We start from the raw sequence: 17,534 nt of genomic DNA, 5'->3' as shown, positions 1-17,534 counted from the left end.
AGGCCTCCGAGGCCCACGCGCGCGTGCACACACGCGCTCACACTCCCCGCTCACACTCGGGCGTCCTCGATCGCTGCACCCCACCCTCCGCGGGGTGGAGGGTGGGGGTGACGTCAGGACTGCAGTCCCGAGGAGAGCGGCTGGAGAGGGCCGCGCGCTCCTCGCCTAGGAAGCTGGAGGTGCACTGGGGCAGCAGCCGCTCCCGCGCTCCGCCCTCTCCTCTGCACCCGCTGTCACGCTGCCCGCCCTGGGGGAGCCTCGGGAGCCGCCAGGTGAAAGTCGGTTCCGAGGGAGGACGGCGAGGGTGCTGCAGTCCTGGCAGGCACTGAAACTGCAACTCGGACAGAAGCGACCCAGTGGAGCAGCAGGGCGCGCGGCCCCGTGCGCAGCAACCCCGGGCGGCGGGGGGCGGCTACCGCTCGGCTCGCCGCCCGGCGCGGCGGCCAGGACTCGGCCCCGGGACTCGGACCCCGGGCGCACTCGCCCGAGAGCGACCCCCCACCCTGCGCATTTCGCAGCGGCCCTCGTGTGGGGAATGCGAGCAGGCCGGCTCCGGGTCGTCGCCGCGGAGCAGCTGCCTGTGGGAGAGCAAGAAGCGGCGAGGGGGCGGCAGCCTCGGCCCGAAGTAAGTGCAACAGAAGTTTGCATCGGTTTCCCCGCTGCTTCCCTGGAGCGAGTGGGAGGCTTATCTCCTGACCTCGCTTTCTGAGGATAGTGAGGGCAGACTTGCGGGAGAACCTCCCCGGGAGAGAAAGTGAGCAATAACGGAGGGGCAAGGACCTGGAGGGCCGAGGGGGAGGGGTCCCGATGGTGCGAGGGGGTGCCAGAGGAGGAGACCCTCAACTGCGTTGAGGGACGTGAAAGGAACCTGACCCTGGGGACCTCGGAAAGGGAGGCATTTGGGGAGAGTGAAGGTGGAGGTTGTCACACCTTCTCTGGTGACCTTGGCGTGCCCCCCTGGAGTGGCGAGCCAGGGGCTTTTAGGAGAATGGAGACGGGTGCGCCTGTAGGAGATGGTGTGGCTTCTCACACGGGGCTGCGCGGGGGTCATCGCTGCAGGACGATGGAAGACGCCGGCAAGGGGAGGGAGAAGCCAGCCGCAGGCAGCGGGTGGGGACGCCGGACAGCCCGGACTCAGGGGCTCTGAGGGGGAAGTTGGGGTCCTCTGAGATGCTCCAGCCTCGACCGGGGAGACAGTGGTCTAGGGAGAAAGCAGGTGTGACGCTCCGGGTCGCTACAGTTGCTGCGGGCCGCCTCTGGGGCCTCGGTGGCTAATTCTTGTAATTGGGCAGCTTCTCTGAGGGCGACAGCGGTTGGGCCTCCCAGCTGCCACCCCCACCCTCACCCCCGGTTGCCCTCCCGCACCGCCGCGGGTCCCCGCAGTCGTCAGGCTGTTCCCCGCGGCCGCGAGGGCTGCGGAGACGCGGTCTACTCAAGAGTCCCTCGGTTTTCTGCTCTCTTGTCGCGGCATGTTCAGCTCTTTTTGGTTCCCTCTTCTCTAACTGGACTCTTGAAGGAGCTTTTATTCAACCGATCAAACTTCTAATGGGGAAAAAAGTTCACGGAAGCTGCGCTCCTCCCTGGAGCAGAGCCCCGCAGAGGGCGGAAGAGGGCGGGGCGGGCAGCTGGTCCACCGTCCTCTCACCTGGGGAGGGTTCAAAGGGAATTTTGTATTGACTGGGGTGCGATTTTTCTGGAAGGGCAACGAAGGCATCGTTTTCCAGAGTAGGACCGTCAGTGCCTAGGAAACCAATATCCCCCTCAGCTTCTGGCACCAAGGGTACACATTGTGGGGTGAGGGAGATTGTTAATTAAATGCCATTTTGGGGGGAGAAGTCATTCATGATGCACAGTTATTATCCAATTTCATTTACTCAGATTCTTGCATTTATTCGTGCAAAACGCTTTATGAGGCCCAGTATGTGCCAGGCATTGTGTTACACGCTGGGGCGCTGGAAATGATTGGTGTGTGGTCCCAGTTGTCAGGGAGGTTACAGTCTGTAGAGGAAGTGGTCTGAAAAGAGGATGGAAAAAATATACATGCATACAGGAAAGGGCAGGTGATACCTGCTTTTTACTATAGGGATTCACTTCCAGCTTCTTAATTGTGGGGTACAACATCTGCTAGATTTTGTCTTCCCTGAAGTCAGGGACATTATTATTCATCTTTGATGCCCAGAGGCCATCCCTGTGCCAGGCACATAGTAGGTCATCACCAAGGCCATTAAATGAAGGGATCAATGGATGAATTATTCATGATGAAAAGTATTAAAGGAAGGTAACCTGCTGTATTGGGGGATCATGTAAAGAAGAAAAAGAGTGAGTTGAAAGGAGAAGAAATAAAGGGAGCTGGAGAGGGCAAGAGAGAAAAGAAAACAAGATTTATAAGCATTTGAAGGTATATATTCTTTAACAAACAAATTCCATTTCTCATTGTCACACAATGGAAATTAGCAGCACCCAACTTAATTCTTTATGAAATACATGAATCTCTTTGGATATTTAGATTACAACTTTTTTTATAGCAGGGTCTTTTAATTTACCATATGGAAGTCATAATGCCATGCTCATGTGAAAATGCGGAGAATATGGAGATTGGGATGTATCTCGGATTGTGGGACAGGTTGCTGAAAACTACTTTAGAATTCCCAAAATAATTCCTCTGAACATCTCATAATATTCTGCTACTTTATAAGCATGTTTCTACCCCTGTCCTTTAACCATATTTAATTTAGACTTGATTAAAATATTTATACCTAGATTTTACCAGTGGAGATTAAACATATATATGCAAGACTGTCCTTGGTTTAATTATTTGAACCCAGGTTCCTACTGCTCTCAGATAGAGGGTGGTAACTCAAGGTGCACTCAATTTCCATGAAAAGTAATAGAGACTTTTTTCCATTAATTTTATTGTACTTACTAGTGGCATATATTTTTCTTACACATACAACAGGACTACTTTTAAAAATTGGTATTTATTAATAGTAATAATAAATCAGTGATTTGAATCAAAAGTTTATAAGCAATTATCCAGGATTTAGTTATTAGAACCTTCTCAGTGATAAGTGGTTTGGGGCATTTCTAGAATTTTTGTAAACTTCATTTTTTCTACTTACAAAATAAGATGATTTTACTCAAATAATTTAATTAGGCATTTAACATCAGAATATGTCAATGGAGAGTACTATTTTATTTGGGGCATTGTATTCTGTAGTTAATGTCATTAGTCTGGTACACCAACAGTGACGAGCAATTTGTAATTAACAAATAGAAAAAATCCATATATTCCATTATTAGGCATTTCATAGATGTTTTAGGACATTATCAGAGTTCTAGAAAGAGAATTGTGGCTGTGGACTATATATGGTGATTAACAATATGTTGTAGAATTAAATGTAAATAAATACTAAAAAGGGTAGCTAAACTTCGGGATTCTTTCACTGAGCATTGAAATGTTTCTTCTGTTGTGGATATTTGATTTGGATTATTACCATAATCACGCTGTTACATCAAGTGACTGCTTGAAGGAATCTTGCAGAGGTACAAGGAGTAAATTGTACAGTGAAGGACCTTTCTTTTAGAAATATAGTTAGAGTACAGAAATGCTGAGATTATATGAGTGTAGGGTTATAGATTACCAAGTTTAGAGGTTATCTAGTTCCATTTTTGCAGATGAGAAAACTGGAGCCTAAAAAGATGAAAGGTCTTAGTTTCCCAGGATCACATTCGAATGCACCAGAGTCCCTCAGATTGTCCATTCTAGGCTTGACAGAAAAGCACACCCTCGGGGCACCTAATCAAAGGGCCACTTGACAGATCCACCATCCTTGGCTTTCCTCTTTTCTCTTATTCTCTCCAGTTCATAGTACCCCCCAGCCCCCCCCACCTGCTCCATCTCTGAGACGAATCCCACGTGCCCACCCCCAAGTCTTACTGTTCCTGCTGCCTGTCCAGGTCCTTCACAGGACACAGAAGCAAAGGACTTGGTCGGGCTTCCATGACTCCCAGCGCCACACACTGGTCTGTGCCTCAGCAGGCCTGTGAAATAAGTGCATTGGGTGAGCCCCATATCTTGTTTCCTACATTTTGATACCAATGCACATCCTAACGTCATAGTTTCAGAGCCAGAAGGGGCTTTAGAGATCATCTGGTCTCTGTATAGGTCATCTTAAAGATGAGGGAACTCCGGTCCAGAAAAGGGTCCATGACAGTGGTATTATAGGGCAAGGACTTCATGAATTGGTTCTGATCCTCCTTGACTCTATTCTGTTTTCACTGAGTGGGGAGCCATGCCTTTGTTAACGTAACCCTGGGGACCCTGGAGGGAAACAACTTGTGTTGATGTCCCAACCTTGTCTCTCCCCCACTATGCAACCATGGGCAAGTTACTTTTTATTTATTAGTACAATTTTGCTTCATTTATAGGTTATTACCTATGTCTGGGTAGAGATGTATTTGCATAATTGCTTATTGTTTCCCCTCTAGATTGTAACTTTTATAAGAACAAGAACTGAGTATTTCTTGCTCACTGCATGTCCAACACCTAGCACACTGGCACATCATGGACACTCAATAAACATTTGTTGAATAAAGGAATGAATGAATGTGTGTGTATAATAATTATTGAGTGAAGGACACATCATCACTTAGGTAGAACTGAAATTCTTAATATGAGCGCCATATCCTTCTAGAGATTTGGAATCTAAAATCCTGATCCCTTTGCCAATACCGCTTTCTGGATAGATGAGCCCAGGGTATGTCCTTTCCCCAAACCCACTCCTCCCATTTACTCTTCTTACCCAGTGGCAGCTGCAGTTTTCCCCCATTTTTGCTTGGCCCCAAAACCCTTGGAGTCATCCTTCATGCCTCTCCTTCACAGCCAACATTCAGTTCACTCACGGATCCTGCAGCTGTGCCTGCATGAGATATTCCACACCTGACCACCTCTCACCATCTCCCTGGCCACCAGCCTGGACTGAGCTGCCATCATTTCTCACCTGGATTATTGCAGCAGCCTCCTAACTTCTCTCTCTGCCCCCATCCTGGCCCCACCCCAAAGTCTAGCTTCAACACACAGCCAGGGCAAGACTAGAATGCCTGAGTCACGGAGCGTTCCTCCTCTGCCTACATTTTCCAGTGTCTTCCCATCTCTTCTCAGAGGAACAGAAAACGTCCTTCCAGTGAATTAAATGAATAAGACCCCACAATATCTAGCCACTTCTGACTCTCTGGCTCCCTACACTCCGCCCAGTAACTGTGCTCCCACCACACCCATCACCTTCCTGTTCCTACAGTTCACTGCCATGCCTGCCCCTAAGCAAGTCTGAACTTGCTGTGCCCTTTTTTCTGGAATGATCTTTCCCAGACACCTGCTTGACTCACTTCTTCATTCCTTTCACTTCTTTTCTCAAATTCTTCTTTTCAGTGAGGCCGCTCTTGGCTTCCCTATGTAAGGTGACACCCCTCTAAGTTTTTAATCCCCCTTTCCTGCACTGATTTCCCTTTGGGCTCTTGTGACTATTAGGCTCATACATTCTACCTTACTCAGGTCTTGTGTTTCCCCCACTAGAAGGCAAACTCTGTGAAGGTAGAGCCTTTTTTCTGCTTCGTTTGATTCTGTATCCCTAGTGCCTGGATAGGCACATAGTAGGTGTTCAGAGAATATTTGTCAAACAAATAAATGGAGATAAAATATTGCCTGTGTCATAGGGTCTTGTTAAGATGAAGTGAGAAAGGGTGTTGAGTGCTGCTCATAGCTCCTAGCCCACAGGACATGCTTAATTAGTATCAGATGTGATTATTCTGGTGTCAGCTCTGGTCTGGACTTTTTGTCCCTCCTTTGCCCAGGGCTGTGGTCAGAGGCCTAGCACTCCCAGGATCCTTAGCTGTTATTTCTGGAAATGACCTTGAAGGAGCCCCAACGGTTGTTCTTATCTGCTGCTGGAAATAATTAGGAAATAAATGTGGTTAACTGTCTAAGATATGGCTTAATCCTTTCCAGGAGATGCCTTCTGCCCTGAGGCTTCTGGAAGGTTGCTGCTGTATGTTCCATCCTCAGGGGGAGAGTATCAGGTTCTATACCCTGCAGGCACTCCTGGAATGGGGCAAGGGAGGGGGTCTTCATCCCCTAGGGAATCGCATTGTATTCCTTAAATGGCAGTGGCAGTGGGAGGCTGGGAAGAGTGGTACCCAGGGGCCAAAAGTGGAGATCAGGGCCCAGTGGGGCAACTGAGCTGTTTCTGGAACATTATCTCTTAATGGAGTCATCTAACCAAAACACGAGAAGGGCAGAGAGACTTTCTTTATAGGTCACAGGTTGGCCACTTAACTACTTTTCTTGTCTCCTAATGCTGGTTGTTTCTTACTTGTCTTAACAGGACCATTCTCATTGGTTGCCTCCTGGCACAACAAATTTTAGCCAAGGAGGAGTTATGAGGCCATTATCAGTTAACCAATGAGATACTAAATGAAAAAAATTAATTAAAATGACCCCTGTAAAGCTATCCCCAGGGCTTAGAATAGTCTGTGTGCTAAATATCACTCCTTAATTATAAAACTACTGCTTAAGAATAGGCTGAAACTGTTTAAATGCACTGTTGGCTGAACTGATAGGATTTTTTTTACAATTAATGGTAGCTCAGGGGTAGAGCGCATGCTTGGCGTGCACGAGGTCCTGGGTTCAAACCTCAGTACCTCCATTCAGGGGAAAGAATTAAAAATAAATTAAAAAAAAAAAAGTAGTCAAACTAAAGAGCTCCAAAAATAAGATCTCGAAAGCCAAATTTAGGAAGACTGGATTCTCTATACGTAATTATGAGTCTTGTTTTTTATGATAGTAATTGTTACCATTCATGAAGCCCTGGTTACATTCCAGCCCAGGATATTGTGAGCATACATTGTGCCCATGTGTTTAAGTTGGGTACACTATTACATTTCTATAAAATGACTGTGCTAAGCCCTTCAGCTCGTAATTCCTGCTAGCTCAGAGCAAGTCACACTTTATGAGTTTACTCAATGGACAGTATTTTGCAATCCTGAGCGTTCATAATGATTTTGCCTTAACAGAAAAATGTTGTGTTGTGCCCATTTTTTGCTCTAGAAATGGACAGGAAGCCTTGGGTTAGTACTTGTAGGTTACCAGATCTGTTCTTAGCATGCTCTGTGACCTTGTCCAATTTGCATTAGATTAGAGTAGCTTTTCTGGAGGCAGGAAAAGTTACCACAGCAGCAAAAATGGGGCCAACAACCTTGAAGTACAGCCATGAGAACTCCGGTCCTCTGTAACTGTAAGAGATGCAGCCAGAGCAACTTTTCAGGAGAGACTATGTGTGTGTGTTTGTGTGTGTGCACACGTCGGGAGAGACAGTAGACCCTGGGATAGAAACCCCAACTATCATAACAATGAAAAGAAAGAGGGGGTGACTTTTAGCTTTCCAAACAACTGTGTACATATAATTTCTCTTTTTTTTCCTTTGTGCCTAGTTCACAAACACACGTTCTAAACGTTTTTTAATAAGTAGGTTGTTTTGGAAAATTTTTTTCTCCTAGAAACAATGTTACATGTGGAATTTAGGTTCCCAGCTGCCTTGGGAAAAGCCCATTTAATTCATTGCTGAGCATTAAAAAATGATACTGTAGTTTGCTTTTTTTTATGAGAAAATGGGTCTTCATTTCTAATTAATAAAATCCTAGTTTCTGTCATGTTACCCTGTAAAGATCTAGGCTGACATTTTTGTAAATAATTTCTCCCGTGGCTCTTTATTGATATATCCAACAGAATAGGAGATTATATATTACATATGCATACATTATACAGTATATGTTATATACAAAATAAATAAATATATAATCATTGTATTAAATAGATAATATTGCATCTCTTTTGTTTACCAGACTTTATGGTATGCAAACAATAGACACTTCTCTCTTCCACTTTCCAGTAGGTCCAGGATGTATTCAATGACAGATGGGATTTTAGCTTCAGCTGTTCTATTGAAGAAGAGAATGAGGGCTTCTTTCTGCTGCTGTTTAGTTTTGTCCTTGGTGGTCATCTCCTTGGCCATGGCATCTAGGGCAGCTCTGGTCCCAGCGCTGATCTGGCCTGGGGCCACCACCACCATCTTGTGCTGTTTGGCTGGGAGCTGGGACAGAACGTCACACTTGAGGCGTTGCAGCATGACTGCCTCCTCCAGCAGGAGCTCCAGCTCTCCGAGGTTTGAGGAGCCCGAATAATCCCATCCCCAGGGCATCCGCTTGGCACCACAGTAGCGAAGTCCAAGGGTGAGGAACTGAGGGAAGAAGGTTGGCTTGATGGCAAGGATCTGTGTATAGAGTTCGGCAGGCCAGGACATGGCTGGCGTGCCTGACAGTAAGATCACCCGCTTGGCAACCTTGAGGAGGGGCATAGCCGCACGACAGGGGGCGGTCTTAATATTTTTGAGGAAGTGAGGTACATCAATGATGACAACTTTAAAAGGGGTTTTGAGCTGCCTTTCTAACTTGCTCAGAAGGTTAAAACTGACAATATTGACCAGGCCAGCCGTCAGGCAGTCCTTCCTGGTCACCACAACATTGATGCGGTCTGGCCTCAGAGACAGCAGCCACCGACAGAAGGCCTGCTCCCAGGTGAAGCGCACGGATGAGGGTACCACCACCAGGAGCGGCCACTCCTTCTGGTAGTAGGCCGCGATGCAGATGGCTTGGATGGCCTTCCCTAGGCCCATGTCATCAGCCAGCAGCAGGCGGCCTCTTTTCGCTATGGCAAAATTGACCCCAGTCCCCTGGAAAGGCAGCAGGCTAGACACAAGCTTGGAATCCACCCCAGAGAGGTCTGCCTCGGGGATGTCTGCCACTGGACAGAGAGATGTCTTCTCGAGCTGAGAAGCGAAAGCCAGGGTGAGCATCTTGGGCAAAGGCTCCAGCTGAACTTGGGGAAGGCAGTGTGCCCTTTCAATTAGTTTATTGTGCTCTTCCACGAGAAAGTTTCACTTCCTGGTTTTGACATCATAATTTCTGGAATACATCTGCTGAAACAGTGCAACCAGGCGTTCTGAGTAGCTGATGTCTGCCTCAAAGCTGGCCCGGGAGGTGAGCATGCACTGCCCTTTGACAAAGGTGAGGGCGGGAGCTGCAGGAAGGCAGGCCTGGGCCACGCTGCCACTGCCAGTAGAGGGTGGCTCCCTGCGGCCCTCGGCCGCTTCCAAAGTCTGCAGGGTGACAGTAGGGAGGTGCTGGGCTGCTCTCATTAGGGCACCGTAGTCTGTCATGCTGAAGTTCCACGTCTTGGTGGCAGGATCGTAATGTCTGCTGGGCAGACTTTTTTTTTTTCTTTTTTAACATTTTTTATTGATTTATAATCATCTTACAGTGTTGTGTCAAATTCCAGTGTAGAGCACAATTTTTCAATTATACATGAACATATATATATTCATTGTCACATTCCTTTATTTGTGAGCTACCATAAGATCTTGTATATATTTCCCTGTGCTTACAGTATAATCTTGTTTATCTATTCTACAGTTTTGAAATCCCAGTTTATCTCTTCCCATCCCCCACCCCCTTGGCAACCACAAGTCTGTATTCTATGTCTGAGTCTGTTTCTGTTCTGTATTTATGCTTTTTTTTTTTTTTAGATTCCACATATAAGCGATCTCATATGGTATTTTTCTTTCTCTTTCTGGCTTACTTCACTTAGAATGATATTCTCCAGGAGCATCCATGTTGCTGCAAATGGCACTATGTTGTCATTTTTATGGCTGTATAGTATTCCATTGTATAAATATACCACATCTTCTTTATCCAGTCTTCTGTTGATGGACATTTAGGCTGTTTCCATGTCTTGGCTATTGTAAATAATGCTGCTATGAAAATTGGGGTGCAGGTGTCATCCTGAAGTAGGGTTCCTTCTGGATATAAGCCCAGGAGTGGGATTCCTGGGTCATATGGTAAGTCTATTCCCAGTCTTTTGAGGAATCTCCATACTGTTTTCCACAGTGGCTGCACCAAACTGCATTCCCACCAGCAGTGTAGGAGGGTTCCCTTTTCTCCACAGCCTCTCTAGCATTTGTCATTTGTGGACTTCTGAATGATGGCCATTCTGACTGGTGTGAGGTGATACCTCATTGGAGTTTTGATTTGCATTTCTCTGATAATTAGTGATACTGAGCATTTTTTTTTCATGTGTCTATTGATCATTTGTATGTCTTCCTTGGAGAATTGCTAGTTTAGGTCTTCTGCCCATTTTTGGATAGGGTTGTTTTTTTTTCTTATTATGTTGTATGAGCTGCTTATATATTCTGGAGATCAAGCCTTTGTCGGTTTCATTTGCAAAAGTTTTCTCCCATTCTGTAGGTTGTCGTTTTGTGTTTTACTTATGGTTTCCTTTGCTGTACAGAAGCTTGTAAGTTTCATTAGGTCCCATTTGTTTATTCTTGCTTTTATTTCTTCTAGGAGAACATTTTTGAGATGTATGTCAGATAATGTTTTGCCTATATTTTCCTCTAGGAGGTTTATTATATCTTGTCTTATGTTTAAGTCTTTGATCCATTTTGAGTTGATTTTTGTATATGGTGTAAGGGAGTGTTCTAGCTTCATTGTTTTACATGCTGCTGTCCAGTTTTCCCAACACCATTTGCTGAAGAGACTGTCTTTATTCCATTGTATATTCTTTCCTCCTTTGTCAAAGATTAGTCATGCTGAAGTTCCATGTCTTGGTGGCAGGGTCATAACGTCTGCTGGGCAGACTCTTAAACACTGCAATGAGCTCCACATTGTACCTGATCTTCACCTGGAAATGGTCTCCATCCCTTATACACGTTCCCTGCTGGGAGTTTGCCGCTTTCTGGAGTGGGGTCCCAGCTTTCTGTTGGAGTCTTCCTTCTGTCTTAGGCATCACACTTCCTGAGCCACAACAGATGTCAGAAATGTTCTGCCCGTAGGTGGAGGGAGGGTCTTGACATCTTGGCCTCTAATTCAGGATCCCTGGATCGGGAGGCAGAAGCTGCTGTCTCCCGGGAATTCTTTGTTTTGGCCAAAGGCTCATGAGCTGTGTTAGCAAAATGTGTCAGTTTGGTCTCGTGTGATGCCTGAGGATGACCATAACCTAACTCAACCCAAGAGCTGTTGGCTGGTGACCTCTGGAGGACTGTGTGCCAAGGGAGGGGAGATGCCAGTGACAGTCATTTGGCTGGGTGGGCTGTGGCTTGGGCAGGCTGTGGGCATCTTCTCTTGCCTCTTGCATGTCCCCTGTGCCCATGTTGAGGTGCTGAGTTGAAAATTCTGGGAATTTGGGGGTCTCTGGTCACCATTCGATGAACTCCTGGGATTCTGTTGCTTGAAAATGTCGCCATGGCTCCCTGACTTAGAAGGATCCCTGGGGAGGTTTTGAGAAGGGCCCTGCTTGGACTGGGAAGGTGTGGCAGCAATGGAGAAGCCAGAGCCTGCGTTCTGATGCTGTTTTGCCAATAATTTCTCAGCTCTATGGGCCAGAGCCTTTTGCCGATTCTCTTGTTTTTTTCCTCTGCTCGTCTGTAAGAGGCAAGAACATTTTAACAGGAAAACGCTCATGCAGGAATGTCAGTCTTTAATCAGAAACTTGGCAAAAGCTAGAGAGAGGTCTGGAAAGCAAGCCACGTTCGTGGCTGACCCTGAACCCAGGCGCGTCTCCAGAGCCCTCCCCAGCCAGATTACTTCTCCGGGTGGCTGGTTAGGAGCCGGTATTTTAATGCTGTCAGTTTGCCCGCTTTATTTCAGGAGCAGGGCCTGGAGGTAGTGTTGTGGCGGGGTTGTTCACCCTATCCCGTTGTGGTTTTGATTTACATTTCCTTATGACTAAAGATGTTGAGCATCTTTTCATGTGCTTATTGGGCATTTCTGTATCTTCTTTGGAGAAACTAATGTCTGTTCAGTACATTGTCCATTTTTAACTAGAGTTATTTGTCTTTTTATTATTGGTTTATAAGTTGTCCAAATACAAGATCCTTTCTCAGACTTAGGATTTGCAAATATTTTCTCTTTTTTATGTGGGTCGTCTCTTCACTTTTCTGATGGTTTAGTTTGAAGGGCAGAAGTTTTGATAAAGTACAGTTTATTTTTTCTTTTGTCACTTGTGCAACAATCCAAATTTATTAAGACTTAATCTTACGTTTTTTTCTTTCCTTATACTCTTATGTTTTCTTCTAAGTGTTTTGTAATTTTAGCTCTTGCCTAATTTAAGTCAAATCTATTTTGAGTTAATTTTTGTGTATGGGGTGAGGAAGGTGTTCAACTTATTCTTTTGCACGTGGATATTCAGTTGTTCCAGCATCATTTATTGAACTGTCTTGGCACCCTTGGTGGAACCAATTGACCATAATGTAGGGGTTCATTTCTGGGCTCTCAGTTTTAATCGATTGATCTATGTATATCTCTGTCCTTATGCCAGGACCACATTGTCTTGACTACTGTGGTTTTGTAGTAACTTTTTAACCTGGAAAGTGGGAGTCCTCCAGCTTGGTTCTAGAGAGTGAGCAAATGGCAGGCAGGGATTGTGCATTGTTTATTTTTTTATCCCCAGTTACGGGTACATAATAGATGTAGGATGAGTGAGTGAATGAATGAATGTGAATAAATGAATGGATGTCTGAGGGACTAAGAGAATGAAGTAGCAGGAGTGTGATGGGGCCTTCTGTCACCTTATGCAGGCTGCACTTTTTCTAAGCCAAAGAATCCCTGAGCTGCATGATAATTCAGGCCAGTGTAATTTCTAGTGTTGCTATCATATGACTTTAAAATGTAATCCTTCCGTATGCTCTAATCAAATAATGCTATTCTCAGTTAAACACATGATGAAATGCCTGCACTGGCAGGTATTATGCTCTTGAAACACAGTTATTCTGTTGTCACCAAGGACACTTCTGCATCTGATATTGATTCAGATATTCAATTGTGAATGCCACGAAGATGACTTTATTTGTAGCTAATGAGGATTGTATTGGCTGAAGAAATTGGCAGTGTGAACAGTGCAGTGTATGCTTACTAATCCAATGTGAATGAATAGAGTAGCTTCCCTGATCAGCATTCAGAAGGCTTTTATGTCCTGGGCTGATAGAAAGTTGAAAAATATTAAGTGCTATGATTTTATTGTATTTTAATATCAACTGGTCAGGGTATTTTTGGAAAATTCATTATATTTTGCAGATGATTCAAGTTGTGTTGAACTTCTACTCAAATATAGATTTATACAGGTGTGCCTTGATTTTGAAAAACATGTTATACAAAACTTGAATTACAGAATATGAACTTTTGAAACAAAGGCTATTACAGAAGCACCATCGTGTCGTTAGTTCATTGAGTATCTATGGAGTGGGAATCATGAGTCTAGGGGACTGGGTCATCATCCACCCTTCTCATTCCCGAGGATTCTGATCAGTAAGGCAAACCAACGAAGCAAGATTACCAGCCAAGTGGAAAATATAAATAGTGATTTTGCTTGTCTGTATGATCCTCAATGTAGAGTTTTGTGAAATCCTTATTAGAATATATGCTTTCAGCTTCATCCAAAGTGGAACTTTTTACTCCTACCCTTTATCGAGAATTGGGCCCCACAGGGTCTGGTGTGCTTGCAGAAGGAGGGAGGCACCAGATCTTCAGACAGACTCCAGTACCACTTGCTTGAATATGGATGAGACTGACAGGCTGCTTCCAGAAGGAAAGTGTGGTAAGCAGGTCACCCCACCCAGAACTGTCCACATTTTAATTTCCCCAAACTGTGATTGTTTTTAAACTTACATGGCAAAGGGAGTATGTGGTTGTGATTATGTTAAGGACCTTGACATGGGGACACTATCTTGGATTATCTGGATGTGTCTAATATCATCAAAAGGGTCTTTTTAAGGGGGATGCCAGAGAGCCACAGAAGGAGATGTGACCACAGAAGCAGAGGTCGAAGTGATGTAGGACCACATGTCAAGGAATGTGAACAGTCTGCAGAAGATGGAAAAGGCAAGGGAGTGCCTCCTGCTGAGGCACTTGATTTTGGCCCAGTGAGGCTTCTGACTTACAGAACTCTAGGATAATAGGGTTGTGTTGTTTTAAGCCATTCTGTCTGTGATATTTGTTACAGCAGCAATAAGAAGCTAATACAGAAGGTTTGAGGACCTGCTTAGTTGTATTTCCCATAAGGGAACAGGAAACAAACAAGGGCTCTCTGGATTCCATCCCCCCAAAGTGAAAAAGATGAGGCAACCCTGCCCACTAGTAAACCATTGTCCAGTTAATGGCAAATTTCAACAGATCAAACTGGCCACTCCCTCCTTCACTAATTAAGGTATTTCAGTGGGGAAGAAGTTTAATTACAAGAATTAGAGAATGACAAGCCATTGGAAGATGGGGGAGCCAGGCCCAGAATGACCACTTTTAGGAAATCTGAAAGTGGGGTCTCAGAAGGTGCCGTGTCCTTACTTCTGCTGTCTGCTGCTACCCAGCAGCCTGCCTGCAGCCACCATCAAAAAATGGTAACTTTCACCTTCCAAATCTCACGAGGCTGTCTCCATGGTAGACTCTCTCAGGGGCCCTGCAGGCAAGGGAGAAATGGGGTTTCTAGACTTTACCTTCAAAAGCTCAAGGGTGCAGTGTACAGGGTATCAACAGAATCTGGCAGAGAGGGTGAAGAGAAATGATGACAGAAGTTTGCTTTTCTCTAGTTGGAGGGAGAAATATGGGAGCATAGGTGCTCTTCCTTACAGCCCCTAGGCCCTTTGCTCCCTTGACCTTGGGGCGGTAGCCACCATTGTGGGTACGTTAATGAACATAGTGGCAAAGTCAAAGTTACTGCACAGCTGTTTGGTGAACCCAGTACCCAAGAGATCTGAGATGGATGTGAAATTGAATATTAAAGGAGAAATTTAAAATGATTGTGTTATTCTTTAATGACAGTTTACCAGGTATCTGTTTTGAACCTACATCATTTCAAGGACATTTTCTTTTGAAGTGTTTAACAAGTAATTTAAGCCAAATTAATATTCATTGAAAATGTCAGAAGCAGTTGAATTTTATTTTCATAGGGCCTTTGAACTTCTGTGTTTATTGGGAGAGATAAAATGTTATCATGCCATGATTTCTACTTTTAAAAATTTGATAAAGTTGCACAGGTAACTGTTACCTAATTATTAATCAGTATAAATACCATTAATTAATCAACACAGGAATAAACTCGGCATGCCTTACTTCTTACTGGTCTCAATCAAGTATTTTCAGGAGGTTTATGTAACCTGTTAGTTCAATCTTTAATTGCTTCTTGAGGGTATGGAATTGTTTCTGGTTTGCCAAAAGTGGTGAAGAGGATGGAGTGGTTCAGGTGGGGTGTATGTAACATGAAGGCATTTGGTTTTGTTATGTAATCTCAGAGGAAGAGGGTGGGGAGCACCCAGAGGTAACACCAGGGGCCACTAGGAATCTCTATAAATTGAAGGCAGAGGGAGCCAAGTAAAGCCAAGGTTTCCAGCCATGAACTAAGGGTTTGGAAAATAGCATGGCCGGGATTTATCATGGATGAATTGAAATAGCAGAACTTAAGAGTTCAGGGAGCAAGTTGCTACAGCATCACCAGATAGAACCATTTGAGGCTAGAGTGCTTTGGACTGCATTTACCTGCCCAGGTCCTTGGGATGGCCCTGGTAAACCCATCCAGCACCTGTTCTGGTCTGTAAACCTATGTTCACTTGGCTTTGTCTCTGGTTATCATCCTGAGTCATTTCTCTGTTTCTAAGACCACAAGGCCCATGTCAAGAGCGTTTGGTTCCCATTTACAGTCACTCATCATTTCAGTTTTACATTATCATTTGAGATTTTATTTTTGTCCTCCCAGCAGATCAGTCTGATTCCTACCTAGGCAGACTCATGGACCAGAACGTGGGTCTCAATACTGTTCTTCTCTAAAAATGCATCAGTCAGCAAACATTTTAAAAGTCCTTTTCATGTTTACCAGCCTCATAGGAATGATGGTTTCAACAGTAATGATCATTCTGCAAATCATGTTTTCAGCTAATATGGAAGGTCTGCTCTTTGACTCAGACAGTCTCATTTTTAAGGTTCTACCTGATTTCTCAGAACGTGTATTAATTTACACGGTAATATTATTATCATTATCACTATTATTAATAGTTGTTATTCTTACATGAGACACCCATTAAAACTCTTTAGTATCTCTAATAAACTTTGGCTTTAATTCCCACTAGCATATGTGAGGTGATTCTGGAGTTGAAGGCATTCTAAAAGATAGTCAATTTAGTTTGCTCTATTCGCCAGCAAAATTAATGCTGCGTGATCTCCTATTTCTGGGCACCTCTAGGCAATTTTATTTATATCCTTGACTTTAAACTTACTCTCAGATCTGCTCAGCTCAGAACTCCCTTCTGAATGCAGACTTGCTGATGGTTAGGTGCCCCGCCCAGCTGTTTCATAGGCACCTCACACTTCATCCACGCAGATCTGAAACCATCACCCCTACTTGCTCCCCTTTCTAAATTTCCTTACTCAGAGTTTGGCACCAGCTCGCTGCCTGCTATCTGAACTTATCTTTGATTTCTTCTTTGACTTCACTTCCGTATGCAATTAGTTGCTAAGACCTCTTAGTGAAGGCTTGGATGGTTCTTCGGTCCGCTAGCTTTTTCTCCTCTGCTCCCATAGCACCACGTACCCACTTTGATTACAACAGTTATTTCATTGTTTTGCAAAACTTCCATTTGCATGACAGTCTCTCCCTTTTGATGGTGGAGGAGAGATACTTTTCATTTCAGCCTTTTGGTGGCTAGCTCCAAATTTGTTAAGTCAATGAAGTGAATGAAAGGGAAACTAAATTGGATAAAAGTACCGTGACCAGAGTTTGTAAATATTCTGTCCTAAATAATTTATTTTGTGGAGCGTGTGATTCCTATTGTATGTTACTTCCTCTTTACTGTTGAGTATTACATGACCAAATGATAAAACTTGTATTGCATTATTTACAATAACCAAGACATGGAAACTGCCTAAATGTCCATCAACAGATGACTGGATAAAGAAGATATGGTATATTTATACAATGGAATACTACTCAGCCATAAAAACTGACAACATAACACCATTTGCAGCAACATAGATGTCCCTGGAGAATGTCATTCTAAGTGAAGTAAGCCAGAAAGAGAAAGAAAAATACCATATGAGATCGCTCATATGTGGAATCTTAAAAAAAAAACAAAAAACAAAACCCACAAACAAAGCATAAACACAAAACAGAAATAGACTCATAGACATAGAATACAAACTTGTGGTTGCCAAGGGGGTGGAGGGTGGGAAGGGATAGACTGGGATTTCAAAATTGTAGACTAGATAAAAAAGATTATACTGTATAGCACAGGGAAATATACACAAGATCTTATGGTAGCTCACAGAGAAAAAATATGACAATGAATATATATATGTTCATGTATAACTGAAAAATTGTGCCCTACACTGGAATTTGACACAACATTGTAAAATGATTATAAATCAATAAAAAATGTTAAAGGTGAAAA

At 44.2% G+C, this 17,534-nt stretch overlaps 1 protein-coding gene and 1 pseudogene across 1 annotated transcript in view; one reads left to right on the top strand and one right to left on the bottom strand.

Annotated features, from left to right (window-relative positions):
- KIAA1217 (KIAA1217 ortholog) overlaps positions 1–17,534 on the top strand; it is a 673,163-nt gene continuing 655,629 nt past the window's right edge. The window contains exon 1 of the mRNA XM_074358470.1: positions 1–625. The gene's annotated coding sequence lies outside the window, so the exon portion shown is untranslated. The remainder of the gene's footprint in view (positions 626–17,534) is intronic.
- On the bottom strand, positions 638–17,346 carry LOC105079271 (SWI/SNF-related matrix-associated actin-dependent regulator of chromatin subfamily A-like protein 1; annotated as a pseudogene).

This window comes from Camelus bactrianus, chromosome 35 (assembly GCF_048773025.1).
Source record: "Camelus bactrianus isolate YW-2024 breed Bactrian camel chromosome 35, ASM4877302v1, whole genome shotgun sequence".
In the NCBI taxonomy this organism is placed as follows: domain Eukaryota; kingdom Metazoa; phylum Chordata; class Mammalia; order Artiodactyla; family Camelidae; genus Camelus; species Camelus bactrianus.
This window is presented reverse-complemented; position numbering and strand designations above follow the sequence as displayed.